This window comes from Octopus bimaculoides, chromosome 12 (assembly GCF_046866305.1).
Source record: "Octopus bimaculoides isolate indiv1 chromosome 12, ASM4686630v1, whole genome shotgun sequence".
Classification (NCBI taxonomy): Eukaryota; Metazoa; Mollusca; class Cephalopoda; order Octopoda; family Octopodidae; genus Octopus; species Octopus bimaculoides.
Window position 1 is genome coordinate 46,167,233 of NC_142939.1, and position 13,317 is coordinate 46,180,549.

At 33.9% G+C, this 13,317-nt stretch overlaps 1 protein-coding gene across 9 annotated transcripts in view; it reads right to left on the reverse strand.

Annotated features, from left to right (window-relative positions):
- Positions 1-13,317, reverse strand: part of LOC106870949 (uncharacterized) — a 99,199-nt gene that overhangs the window by 47,931 nt on the left and 37,951 nt on the right. For all 9 annotated transcript variants that reach the window (XM_014917192.3, XM_089361003.1, XM_052972171.2 and 6 more), the window contains one exon: positions 12,278-12,407. The gene's annotated coding sequence lies outside the window, so the exon portion shown is untranslated. The remainder of the gene's footprint in view (positions 1-12,277; positions 12,408-13,317) is intronic.

Below are 13,317 nucleotides of genomic sequence, written 5' to 3' on the forward strand. Positions count from 1 at the left end.
CTGGGGCTAAAAGCAACAGTAACATCCACCCCTAGGGGTCAGCCACACTTAAGTGGCAATATACTACACTTTATCGTGCAGTTACTGTTAATACTTCATTTAGAGAATTAACATTGCTTGTTTTCACCTTTTCGATATCAGTGAAGAATTTCACTGGAAAAGAAGATATAAGGTTTGCCAGGTTTTTGTCTCTCTCACCAAGGTCATCAGCTGTCGAACGCCGACGAAGGGAAATAACCCTGAAATCCGGATACGTTCGTGCTGCTGGTCGAAGTGAGAGGGATAACTCCCTTGGCAAACAGGACACAGTCGTGTGTCGATAAGCCAGCTGGAGGAGATGTCCTCCTGGGGCTAAAAGCAACAGTAACATCCACCCCTAGGGGTCAGCCACACTTAAGTGGCAATATACTACACTTTATCGTGCAGTTACTGTTAATACTTCATTTAGAGAATTAACATTGCTTGTTTTCACCTTTTCAATATCAGTGAAGAATTTCACTGGAAAAGAAGATATAAGGTTTGCCAGGTTTTTGTCTCTCTCACCAAGGTCATCAGCTGTCGAACGCCGACGAAGGGAAATAACCCTGAAATCCGGATACGTTCGTGCTGCTGGTCGAGGTGAGAGGGATAACTCCCTTGGCAAACAGGACACAGTCGTGTGTCGATAAGCCAGCTGGAGGAGATGTCCTCCTGGGGCTAAAAGCAACAGTAACATCCACCCCTAGGGGTCAGCCACACTTAAGTGGCAATATACTACACTTTATCGTGCAGTTACTGTTAATACTTCATTTAGAGAATTAACATTGCTTGTTTTCACCTTTTCAATATCAGTGAAGAATTTCACTGGAAAAGAAGATATAAGGTTTGCCAGGTTTTTGTCTCTCTCACCAAGGTCATCAGCTGTCGAACGCCGACGAAGGGAAATAACCCTGAAATCCGGATACGTTCGTGCTGCTGGTCGAGGTGAGAGGGATAACTCCCTTGGCAAACAGGACACAGTCGTGTGTCGATAAGCCAGCTGGAGGAGATGTCCTCCTGGGGCTAAAAGCAACAGTAACATCCATCCCTAGGGGTCAGCCACACTTAAGTGGCAATATACTACACTTTATCGTGCAGTTACTGTTAATACTTCATTTAGAGAATTAACATTGATATGAATAACTAAATCTATCAATAGTTTCCAACTCATATTAATAAAAATAACCAGATCTATCAGCTATCATAAGTCTTTAATCGACAGTCATATGAACAGCTACACCTATCATCAGTCTTAAATTCATACTAATATGACTAGCCAAATTTATCACCATTAAAAGAGTTTATTATCCATACTAATATGATTAGCCTGATCTATCAATTCATTATTTTTGCTGTAGAAAACAAAAATTGATTCAATTATGAATGTATTGGATCTTTTTTTTATCTCCTCATATTAATTTTTTTAATAATATTTAATAATGGACACCTTTATGCTTTGGTTCCACCTTCTTTAGTATATCAACATTTTTGTTTTAAACTGGTTAATTAGCTACAGCTAATTAACAAAAAGTCTGTTTTGTTTTGTTTTTGTTTGGAAACAAAAGAAAGCCTGGAAACCGTTTCTATAATACATAGAATCTTCATTTACATTTATTTAAGAATTTAGTTTTAAATCATGAAATACATGAGGAATGGTCACAGTTGGTACAGAAGATAGGACTAATAATTAATGGTAAGATGTTTGAAACCTGTAGTTTTGTGGTTCACAAGTCTATTTTGGCTAAGCATTACCTTTCAAATTTACTGAATAAAATAAAATAAATACAGTATTGACTTAGTAGAGAGAAAGTGCATTCTGAATTCAACTATGGATTCATGTACTGAGTGGATGTTTGAGATAAAAGTTAGGAGGCAAACAGTTTTCCGATGAAATTCTACCATTGCTGTTTTTGAATAGTACTCTGGTAAATACAGAAGTGAAACCGACTAGTGAATATTTTTACCAGTTCATAGTAACCAAGCTGATTCTAAAATTTTCCTTGTGTCTTACACTCTTTTCAATAGTCATTGACTTTGTCATTTATCAGAGCCGTGTCCTTTTTGTTTGTTTGTGTGCATGTGTATATGCATATGTATGTATGTGTGTATGCATGTATGTGTGTGCATATATATGTGTGTGTGTGTGTGTGTGTGTTTACGTTTGCATGTATGTATGTATGTATGTGTTCTGCATATTCATGCATTTGTGTGTTCGTGTTTATGTGTTTGTATGTGTGTGTCTGTTTGTAGACTTTAACTTGTCCATAAATAGTACAGCATCATTCCTATCCACAGCTAACCCTAGTAGGACAGTTAGATCCAGCTGCAACTACCGATCTGGTGCTGAATGCCTGCTGCAAGCCCATTGCAGAAGATTTAGCATTGTGTACCAATGCACTGTCCACAACACACAGCACAATTCTACAAGCCATTACAACGGATCTATAATTAACTTTAAGCAGAGATATTCTGCACATCTGAACTCATTTAGATATGAAGAGCATAACAAATCCACATCCCTAGCCAACCACAGGTACTATCTGATAAGTAAGAAAATGCCATATAGGATAACCTGGTCCTTAGTAGATTTTGATGTCCCATACCAAGGCTAGCACTCTAAATGTTGACTCTGGCTTAAAGAAGCCCTTCAAATATTAATTCACAATTCACCACAGCTACTTAATAGACAGCATGAAGCATTCTTTTCACACAAACATAAGTACTATTGTATCTTTTGGTTCTTTTGCAGGTTCAAAGGCAAGCAAAAGTTGTAACAATACATGTACATTTTCCCTTCATCTATTAATACTTACTACATCAACATAAGTATCTTTGAAGTTCACTAGCCGCATTAATCTTTTTAATAGTTATTTTTAATTGTCAATTTTAAATTTTAATTTTTAACTCTTAATTTTAAATATTTTCCTTTCTCCTTAAGTTAGTCATCTATTTCTAGCATTTTAACTCTCTTTGCCGACCACTAAACTAAGGTTTCCTTCTGACCACACTGAATCTAGAATTCATCTATCTAGTTAATTACTCTTTAATAGCCATAAATGTCTTCCTCCTCCACATTACCAAAACCTTAACCCTTGACCTCTCACCCTGAACCTACCCTGATGAAGAATAATATTAGCCCTTTTATCTTTATTTTTATTTTACTTTCACTCTTATTCTTCTATTACCATTATTTATCCTTTTCCTTTCTCTTCTCTCTTCTCTTCACTCACTCGCAACCCTGCCTTTCTCTCTGATCCATCTGTCCCTCTCACACTGCATACCCATGTGGACCATTTTTTCCACAAGCTAACCACTTGATCTATTTCCTCCAATCGGAATGTAACATTCAAAATACTGCCTGGAATTATACTTAATTAAACTATAGGTCTACTGGTTCAATGATAGTCTAGAATCTAAACAGTTATATAAAGACAAACTGATCAGAGTTGAATAAAGAGCAATGAATTCTGCCTTTAGATAAGCCACACAAGGTTTATTGAAGCAGAAATGGGGAAAACTAGACGACAACTAACAACCTATCCAGGTGGAGTAGTGTCATTGTGGAAACTGTGATATGTTTTGATAACTCCCATAACTTAAGCGAGTTGTTGCAGAAAAAACAACAGGAGCAATATAACATATACAGACATCCATTTATCAATTAACATTTAGAAAGTAGTCTCCTTACTGCTTAAAATACTTTCCAACCAATCAACATGAAAAACCTGTTCCCATTAAAGATATCATGTACCTATAATAATAAAGTGTGTCTAAACACACACACATACACATTTGTGTGTAAACACATGTATGTAAACACACACCTACACACAAAGATATATATATATATATAGATATATATATATATATACAAGTCAGTAAATAGTGGGGTTGTGTTAACCGCACGTGGAGAAATAATAGGAAAATGAAGAATAAGGCAGAATGCTAAATTGGAAGCATGTTTTAATAAAAGATTTCTAACTGGCTTTCATTGCGAAGCAAATTTTCAAGAAGGAGAATGAAAATGTTTTTTACAAAGAAGTACAAAATGAAGAAAATAATATATAAAAAAAAATAATATACAAAAAAATAACTATACCAATACATTATATTGTCTTTGAGCTTTTGAAGTTCAATGGCAGTTCATGTATATAATGGTTGGAAAAATAAGGATGCAGGAGAATTGAGTGTTGTGTTAAAAGTTTGTGTTAAGCAGGAAGTATGGTGTCAAAACAGGAAGTGTGTGTAAGGGGAGACAAATGTTTTTAGTTGGAGTTATGAACTCTTTTTCAACAGGAAGTTTATGTCTGTTCCTAAAAACATTTGTCTCCCCTTACACACACTTCCTGTTTTGACACCACACTTCCTGCTTAACACAAACTTTTAACCCTTTTTTAAACCTAACACAACTCTCAGTTCTTATGCATCCTTATTTTTCCAACCATTATATACATGAACTACCATTGAACTTCAAAAGCTCAAAGGCAATATAATGTATTGCTATAGTTATTTTTTTATATATTATTTTTTTTATATCTTATTTTCTTCATTTTGTACTTCTTTGTAAAAAACATTTTCATTCTCCTTCTAGAAATCTTTATTAAAACATTCTTCCAATTTGAAATGTTTATTAAAACATGCTTCCAATTTAGCATTCTGCCTTATTCTTCATTTTCTTATATATATATATATATATATATATATATATATATATATAATGAAAGAAGGTTTGAAAATGCAATTTTAAAGATATTTATTCACTTAACCGGTTTCACTTTTTTAGAAAAAGATTGTCAAAAGTAAAATATAAAGCTTTGTAGTATTAGGTCTTTGAGAATAATAGAAAATGTTAAAAAACAGTTTGAGTATTAAAATACATATATACATTCTTTGATGATAATAAGAGGAATATATTTGAAGTATGAAGCTTTGTATGAGCTTTGTAGTGTTACATACTGATTATCACAACAGTATTGAAATACATATATACATTATCTGATAATAAGACGAAAATGTTAAAAATAGTGTAAGTATGAAAATACATATATGGAAAAATACATATACATATTCTTTGATAATAATAGAAAATGTTAGAAACAGTTTAAGTATCAAAATACATATATACATTCTTTGATAATAATAATAAGAATATGTTTGAAACAGTTTACAACATTGTTATAACAAAAAGGATTTGGTAAAATATGTATATATATATATACCCAGGAAATATATTTAAGAGTTCGCAAAAAGTTGAGGAGGAACTGACCTAGCTTTTTTCTCTTGTGTGTGTGTATATATATATATATATATATATATATATATATGTATGCAGATGTACTCTACTTTATTGTCTTAAAGGCAATAGATTAGAACAGTTGTCTATAAACATTGGTCAACAGAACATGTTAGAGACGTTAGCAACAAGACACAACATTAGTGTCACCTATATACACAGATAACATCAATTCAACAAAACAAAGATTACAATGTTTTGTTGGGTTCTTTTATACTTTTTCTTTTTAAATAAAAACTGGTAAATAAAATAGATAAATTAAATAAATAGAGCTAAAACATAATAAAAACTGCAAGTAAATGTCGCAGAAAATGGCCTTGTGTTAGGAGAATCAATGTATAAAGCTGTGTTAGGAGAAAGTCATGTACAGGAATATTATAACTGCTAAGATCAATACTCCAGTTCAGTGTATTGCATGTACATACAAGCCTGGATTAAAGATCAGCTTCTGGGTTGTTCTTTATTTTTGACTGGCTTTTAGCTTAGAAAGTCTCCAGAAGCTTTATAAACTTGGCCTGTATTTTCTTGATAGCATTGCCATTTATTGTTCACAGCGACATAAATAACTAATGATATTCTATTTGGTAAAAAGTCCCTGCTACTGGTATAAACATTACCCAGAAAGCTAATGGAAGCATATACTCCTGATGGTGGCATAGAATTGATTTAACTATCAAATATCTGTAAACCTCCACCCCCTCACCACCAACCCTACTGTAAAACAAACCTTCGTGCAAAGACAATTGAGAGAGAAAGAGTAAAAGAATGAGTGAATATGTGTGATTGATTATATATATATACATATACATATATATATATATATATATATATATATATATATATATTTTCATGAACCTTGATTCTTTTCTCTAAAACTATATATATATATATATATATATATATATATATATATAAATAGAGTGAATGAGAGGAAGAAATCTATATGGCTGAAAGGTTTTTATGCTAAAATAGTGTAATTATTGTGCAAGTTAGGAAAGCGATAGTAAATCTTGACCTCCAGGAACATGTATTGAGAACAGTGGCTTTTTAATCTGACAAGAATATAAATTACTCGGTGAAAAGGCTGATGGCAGGGACACAAGCAAAATTCCAGTATACAAGTGAAATAATGGTTGCTGTGACTCAGACATTTACACAGTTACGGTTCAATATATCAACTAACTAATTGATATTATAAAAGTGCTCACCGATGTTTTCTAATCAATTAATTTTCTTCCCAATATTTAAAGCTGATGAGGGGCAGTGAAGCAGCGGAAATGGCAGCTGACCAAATTAAAGTATAGAGTAGACAGTATTTAGTTTTGGACGAGAACATTCCATGTTCAAATTCTGCTAGAGATGACTTTCATTGTTTATTGACCTGTATGTTTGGTGGGAAGGTGGGGAGGAGGTGAAAGGAGCATTAATCACCATAATTATTATATTAATTAATACAGTCGAGACAACGATTAACATTATAATTTAAAATTCTATCATATCTGATTTTTGTCTTTTATTCTGTTCAACTTCATCAAATGTGTGGGGCCAAGGTGGGAAGAAATAACATTCAAGAACTGGGGGAAACAACTATATTCCACAGGTAGTCCATTACCTAAACTATTGGGCCAATACTCTTCAATGGATAGTCGCATACCTCTGCTATTGGTGTTATACACACTCTTCAATAGATAGTTCAATACCTGTATTACTAGTGCTCTATGCCACAATAGATAGTTCAATATTTCAGTTATTGGTGCTATCATAGACACAGCACACCAACCACACTACCATGAAAAGTAATGACGGAGTTGGTCGTAGCGGTAGTGTTAACAGAGATGATGAAAATGGTGTTGAAAACAATACACATTAAAAATTATTTTCAAACTGTTAAAGTCTAAATTCAAACTCTGCTAAAATTGATTTTGTTTTTGTTGTTGTGAGGTGAATAAACAAGTAGCAAAGGTAAACATCAGTACACTCTACCTCGAAGACAACAATTGCATTATATTTTCCACCGCCACAGATGATATCTGTACCATATATTCCATATATATGCCACCTCAATAGATGACACATTACATATTCCATCTCCACAGATGTGATATCATACGTTCCATCTTTACAGATAACAGCTGTACTATATACACTATCTCTACAGATGACATTTATATCATATATTCCACCTCTACATATGGCAGTCGCATTATAAATTCTGGCTCTACAGATCTGGGTTTTACACAATTATTTTTAAACTGATTCAGAAGAAATTTTCCAGTAATCTCAGGAATTTATAAACTACAAAACTATCATTTGAGCAAATCACAATTTATTTATAATTATTATTACTATTATCATCATCGTTATTATTATTAGGTGATGAGATAGCAAAATTGTTAGCATGCCAGGCAAAATGCTTAGCAGCATTTCATCCGTCTTCACATTCTGAGTTCAAATTCCACTGTGGATTGCTTAGCTTTCATCCTTTCAGGGATGGTAAATGATAAAGTACCAGTTAAGCACGGAGGTTGATATAATCAACTTGCTCACTCCCGCGAACTTGTACCAAAATTTGAAATCATCATCATCAACATTATTATTATTATATAAAGGTGGCGAGCTGGCAAAATTGTTGGCATGTCAGGCAAAATGCTTAGAGGCATTTCTTCTGGCTTTACATTGTGAGTTCAAGGTTGACTTTGCCTTTCAACCTTTCAAAGTCAATGAAATAAGTATCAGTTGAGCACTGGCAATAATGTGATTGACTAGCCCTCTACCCACAAACACCAGGCTTCGTGTCTATCATCTAAAGACTTATTAAATGCAGCAAGCTGGCAGAATTGTTAGCATGTCAGGGAAAATGCTTAATGACATTTCTATCTACTCTTTAACTACTGAGTTCAAATAACACAGAGGTCAACTTTGCCATTCATCTTTCAAGGATGATAAAATACAGACCAGTCAAGTACTAAAGTCAATGTAATCAACTTAACCCCTTCCCTAAAATTGCTAGCCTTGTGCCAAAATTTGAAACAATTTTTAAAAATTTTTTGATGAACAGTGGTTTAATAAAACTATCAAAATTTTATTATTAACAGGTTTTTCTAGATGAAAAAAATTATTCGGGTTTGGATCTTGTTAACATTAACAAGTTTACCTCAGTAGCTGGTAGGGACAAATGGTCTGCTTTAAACATTATTTTTCTTTTTTTTGGAAATTTATCATGTTTACGATAATTTTCAATATGACTTCCTGTACAAGAAGAGCAATAAGAGATAATAACAAGAAAGGGAGTAGCACTCAATATGTTCCTTTGAAAGAAAACAGCTAGTTAATCTTTAAACTAAAGAATACAAATTTTAAAAGAAAATGGAAAATGATGATAAAACAAACAAAAAGATTACCAAGTCAGACAGATTTCAAAAGCTGAAAACACAAATACACAAAATAAGCAAACATAACAAGACACACTGAAACACACACACATGCACATACATGTACACAACAAACATACACACACATATACAAAGCAACAAAATGACTGAATAGAAAAGGCAACAAAACGATTGAAAAAGTAGCACTGAGAAAACAAGGCAAGCATTTCCAGCTTCATTAAAGCTACTTTAAACAGATAGCCCTAAATATCAATTATCTGGACAGAGACATAACAAGAGGGAGTGCATTGATACTTCAGTCCAGAAAATTATATATCTACATTTTGCAAAACACAGGGTCTTTTCATATGCCCCAGAAAGAGCAATTTCAGGCAAGCTAAGGTGATGGGTTAGGGTTTTGCTATCTGTCATTATCAAAAAAGAAACAGTGAGATCATATGTGCAATATTCCAGACAGACACCAAACAGATGAAGCTTGTGCATTATAAATCTATCCAGAAAACCATTTTCCATGGGACTATAAACACATAATTAATGGTAAAGGATATTGGTAAAGACACTGACCATTGAATTACTGTCACCTTCATAGAACATATATAGGTGGACGGTCAGTACTGACGGGAATTTTGGTGACATGATGCTTATATGGATATATAAGAGCTAATTACCCCACAAATTACTAAACAATTCCAGAGTTGTACCTTGTAGTAGATGTAAGAAGAAAAAGTTTTATTGCTGGTCATTCAGTGGGTAGATAACCCACCTGCTACATATGCAGCAGTAAAGATCATCTAAAAGCAGGAAAAGTTCAAAAAGAGCAAGTTAAGGAGGTTGCTGTACCAAGGAGAACAACTGGTACAGTTCTGGAAGCATCAAAGGAGATTGCCACATCTTTAGTTCTAAGAAATGAGCAGAACACTGAGGACCCAATACCAACCATAATAAACACCATCAACCCATTGTCTTGTGATAATGAAGAGTAAATAGAAAGCGAACAAGGTTGGCAGATTGGTAAATGGGAATGACAAAGAAAATAAAACACACCCAAAAGACAATATATCTCAAGAGAAGGGAAGCAAAAATCAATGCAAAGAAGTCCCAAGAAGACCCCATGTTGAATCAAGGTTCATAATTTTTCACAAACTGACGAACTGATAGAATTAATAACAGAAACGAAATAAAAAAAAAAAGGTAAAAAAAACTTGGAAGATGAAGGAAGTAGCAATGTGTGATATTACTGAGGATCTGCACCTGAATTATACACAGCCAGAGGAAGCTACACGAGCAGTCTCTGAATTATTTCTATACAATTTCTAATAGGATGTTGGAGATTTAATACTTTCTGATATCAAAGTTGCTCACAGGTACCACTGAGTATAACAGTTTTGAGGCATGGCAGATCCACTCACAAGCCCTTGGTTAGTCCAAAGCCTTAATAAAAGACACTTGACTAAGGTGCTGCACAGTGAGACTGAACCTTAGACCACATGATTTGGAAGCAAACTTCGTAACCACACAGCCACCTTTGCACAGTAAGACATGATAATGTGTTAGCAATGTGTGATAATACGCGGTAATATGTGTAAGTATGCATAGAACTGAAGTAACATGGACAACTACTCAGAACTAAAAACAAAACTATAAATATGTCTTGTAAACTGTGCTACATATTAGTGTGTTGCAAATTATATTTCCAATTTAGCAATTATATTGATCTAAAATAATAATTAATGCACAACAACTGGTGCATTCATATATGCAACAGGTGGAAATGCAGGTGGTGCAGCAAGCAGAGCTGATAGGATGCTGCCAAGTGAAGTGAAGCAGAGTCATTCATATAAACAATATTGATATTCTGTAACAGAAAGGGAAATGGGTGGGGGTGGAGGGGTTAGTGCCTTATACATGATCGACAAATAACGAGAAGTATTTAAGAGAAAGTCAAACCTCTTTAATTTATGACAACAAATCATGTAAAATATTTACATAGGAGAAAAGATATTAATGAGGTAGAATAGATATTGTGTAAAGTATAGTGCTGCTGAAGTCCTGATTGTGTGTGTGTGTGTGTGTGTGTGTGTGTGTGTGTGTGTGTGTGTGTGTGTGTACATAAGCAGAGTAAGGCAAAATAGGCATTGTACAGATTCGTCTGTGTCTGGTGTGCTTGTGTGTATGCATGTGTGCACATGTATGTGTGTGCTCATGTGTATAGGTCAATCTGTATATGTGTACCTATATATAAGTGTCTCTGTGTGTGTTCCTACATTAAAATGTTTATATGTCTGTGCATGTATGTATACCTAGATGTAAATGTGTATATTGGTAATCATGTCAAATGTTAATTAAATGTCTAATTAATGTCAAAAATAGTTTTGAAATATCTGAAATGAGTTATTGCTAATAGGATTATAATTTTTCAGAATATTACCGTAAGCTTAGGTTGTAATCCAGCCTGGTACTAAAGAGGACTAGTTCTAATCTAGTCTGAGGCTGTGAACATATCCAGGTGTAAGACATTTGATATTGATGAGATATTACACTAAATGAAACAGTGTAGATAGACGCTAGGTATACATGCTAGGTGTGTGTAGATCGAATTCAGAATGGCATTGTGTACACATCAAGGATTAATTTATCTAATGACAATAGAAGTTAAAATCAATTGAAGTAAAATATAGGTGGAAACATGCTCTAAATATTACTGGTTGTAATCCAATCTTTTGATACCAACGTGCCTAAGACCACCCCAAGTTTTATAACAAACTTACTGTTCTATATTTAAGAGATGAGGAATTATGTACATTATTTACTTTATTTACAATTGACGGATATTTGTCCTCATCTTGTTTGTTGCTAACATGTTTCAGCTGATATACCCTCCAGCCTTCATCAGGTGTCTTGGGGAAATTTCAAACCACGGTACTCATTCCAAAGGTATTTTTCGATATTGTTGTTGTTATTATTATCATTATTATTATTATTATTCAGGTCACTTCCCACAGGCATATGGCATAGTGGTTAAGAGCACAGGCTACTAACCCCAAGATTCCTAGTTTGATTCCAGGCAGTGACCTGAATAATAATAATAATAATAATAATAATAATAATAATAATAACAACATGGAAAAATACCTTAGGAATGAGAACCCAGGTTTGAAATTTCCCCAAGACACCTGATGAAGGCTGGAAGGTATATCAGCTGAAACATTGTGTTAACAACAAACAAGATGAGGACAAATATCCGTCAAATTGTAAATGATAAACTTACTGTTCTAAAGTGGTCTAAATAATGAACTTCCATCAAAATTTCATGTTAATTTATTTCAGCCCCCAGCTTAATAATGAGAATATTTTACTACATTCTTCATTATTCTAAAAATTAAATTGAAACAAAGGCAGCATATGTTAAGAGAAATATGGTAACAAAAGGGATATACTCCTGGCATAGCAGCACTACAACATCCTTGGGCCTATTTAGCAGGCCAAGTCTCAGAGACCCTGAAAAAATAAAGGGTCATAGAAGCAGCCTTCCCTCTTTAAATAAGGATTAAAAACAATACAGCAAACAACTTACTTCATAGCCAGGAATTCAGTTTTCTGGGGTTTCTGTAATGTTTCCTGGAAATGCCTCAGGCTACTTGGTTGACAAACAAGTTACACACCTACTACTTAGTTATGAGGACATTGATAAGGATGTAATCCAGCTGTGAAAAGAAAAAACAAGTATTTCAGGAATGGTCAAATATCAAAATTTTGAAAGATCATTCCATAAAATATATATGTAATAGATATAGGACATAAACAGGTGCAGGAGTGGCTGTGTGGTAAGTAGCTTGCAATTTGAGGAGAGAGGCTAAGTTGATTACATCAACCCCCAGTACTTGAGAAGGATTTTATTTTATTGACCCCAAAACATGAAAGGCTCAGTTGACCTTGGCAGGATTTAACCATAGAGTCGGAAGAAATGCAACAGTGTTTTGTCCAATGCACTAATGATTCTGCTAGCTTACGACTTAAATAATAATAATACTAATCATCTTTTCTACTGAAGTAACAAGGCCTGAAATTTTATGGGTGGGAGCAAGTCGATACACTGATCCAAGCTCTTAACTGGTGCTTAGTTCAACAAAAAGATGAAAGGTAAAGTTGACTCCAACAAAATTTCAACTCAGAACATCAAGAGGAATTAAATGCTGATTAGCATTTTGTCTGGTGTGCTAATGATTCATTCAACTCACCACCATAATATCAATAATAATAATAATAATAATAATAATAATAATAATAATCCTTTCTATGATAGAAACAAGGCCTGAAATTTATGCGGAGTGGGTTAGTCATTTTATCCAGCACGCTAACAATTCGGTTATCTAACCACCATAATGACAATAATGGTTTCAAATTTTGGCACAAGGTCAGCTTTGGGGGAGGGTGCACATCAATTATATCAACCCCAGTGATCAGTAGGGTACTTATTTCATCGACCCTGAAAGGATGAAAGGCAAAGTGGACCTAAGAATTTAAACTCAGAATGTAAAGACGACCAAAATGCTGCTAAGCATTTTGCCCATACTTGCTAAACATTTTTCCAACTCACCACCATGATGATGATGA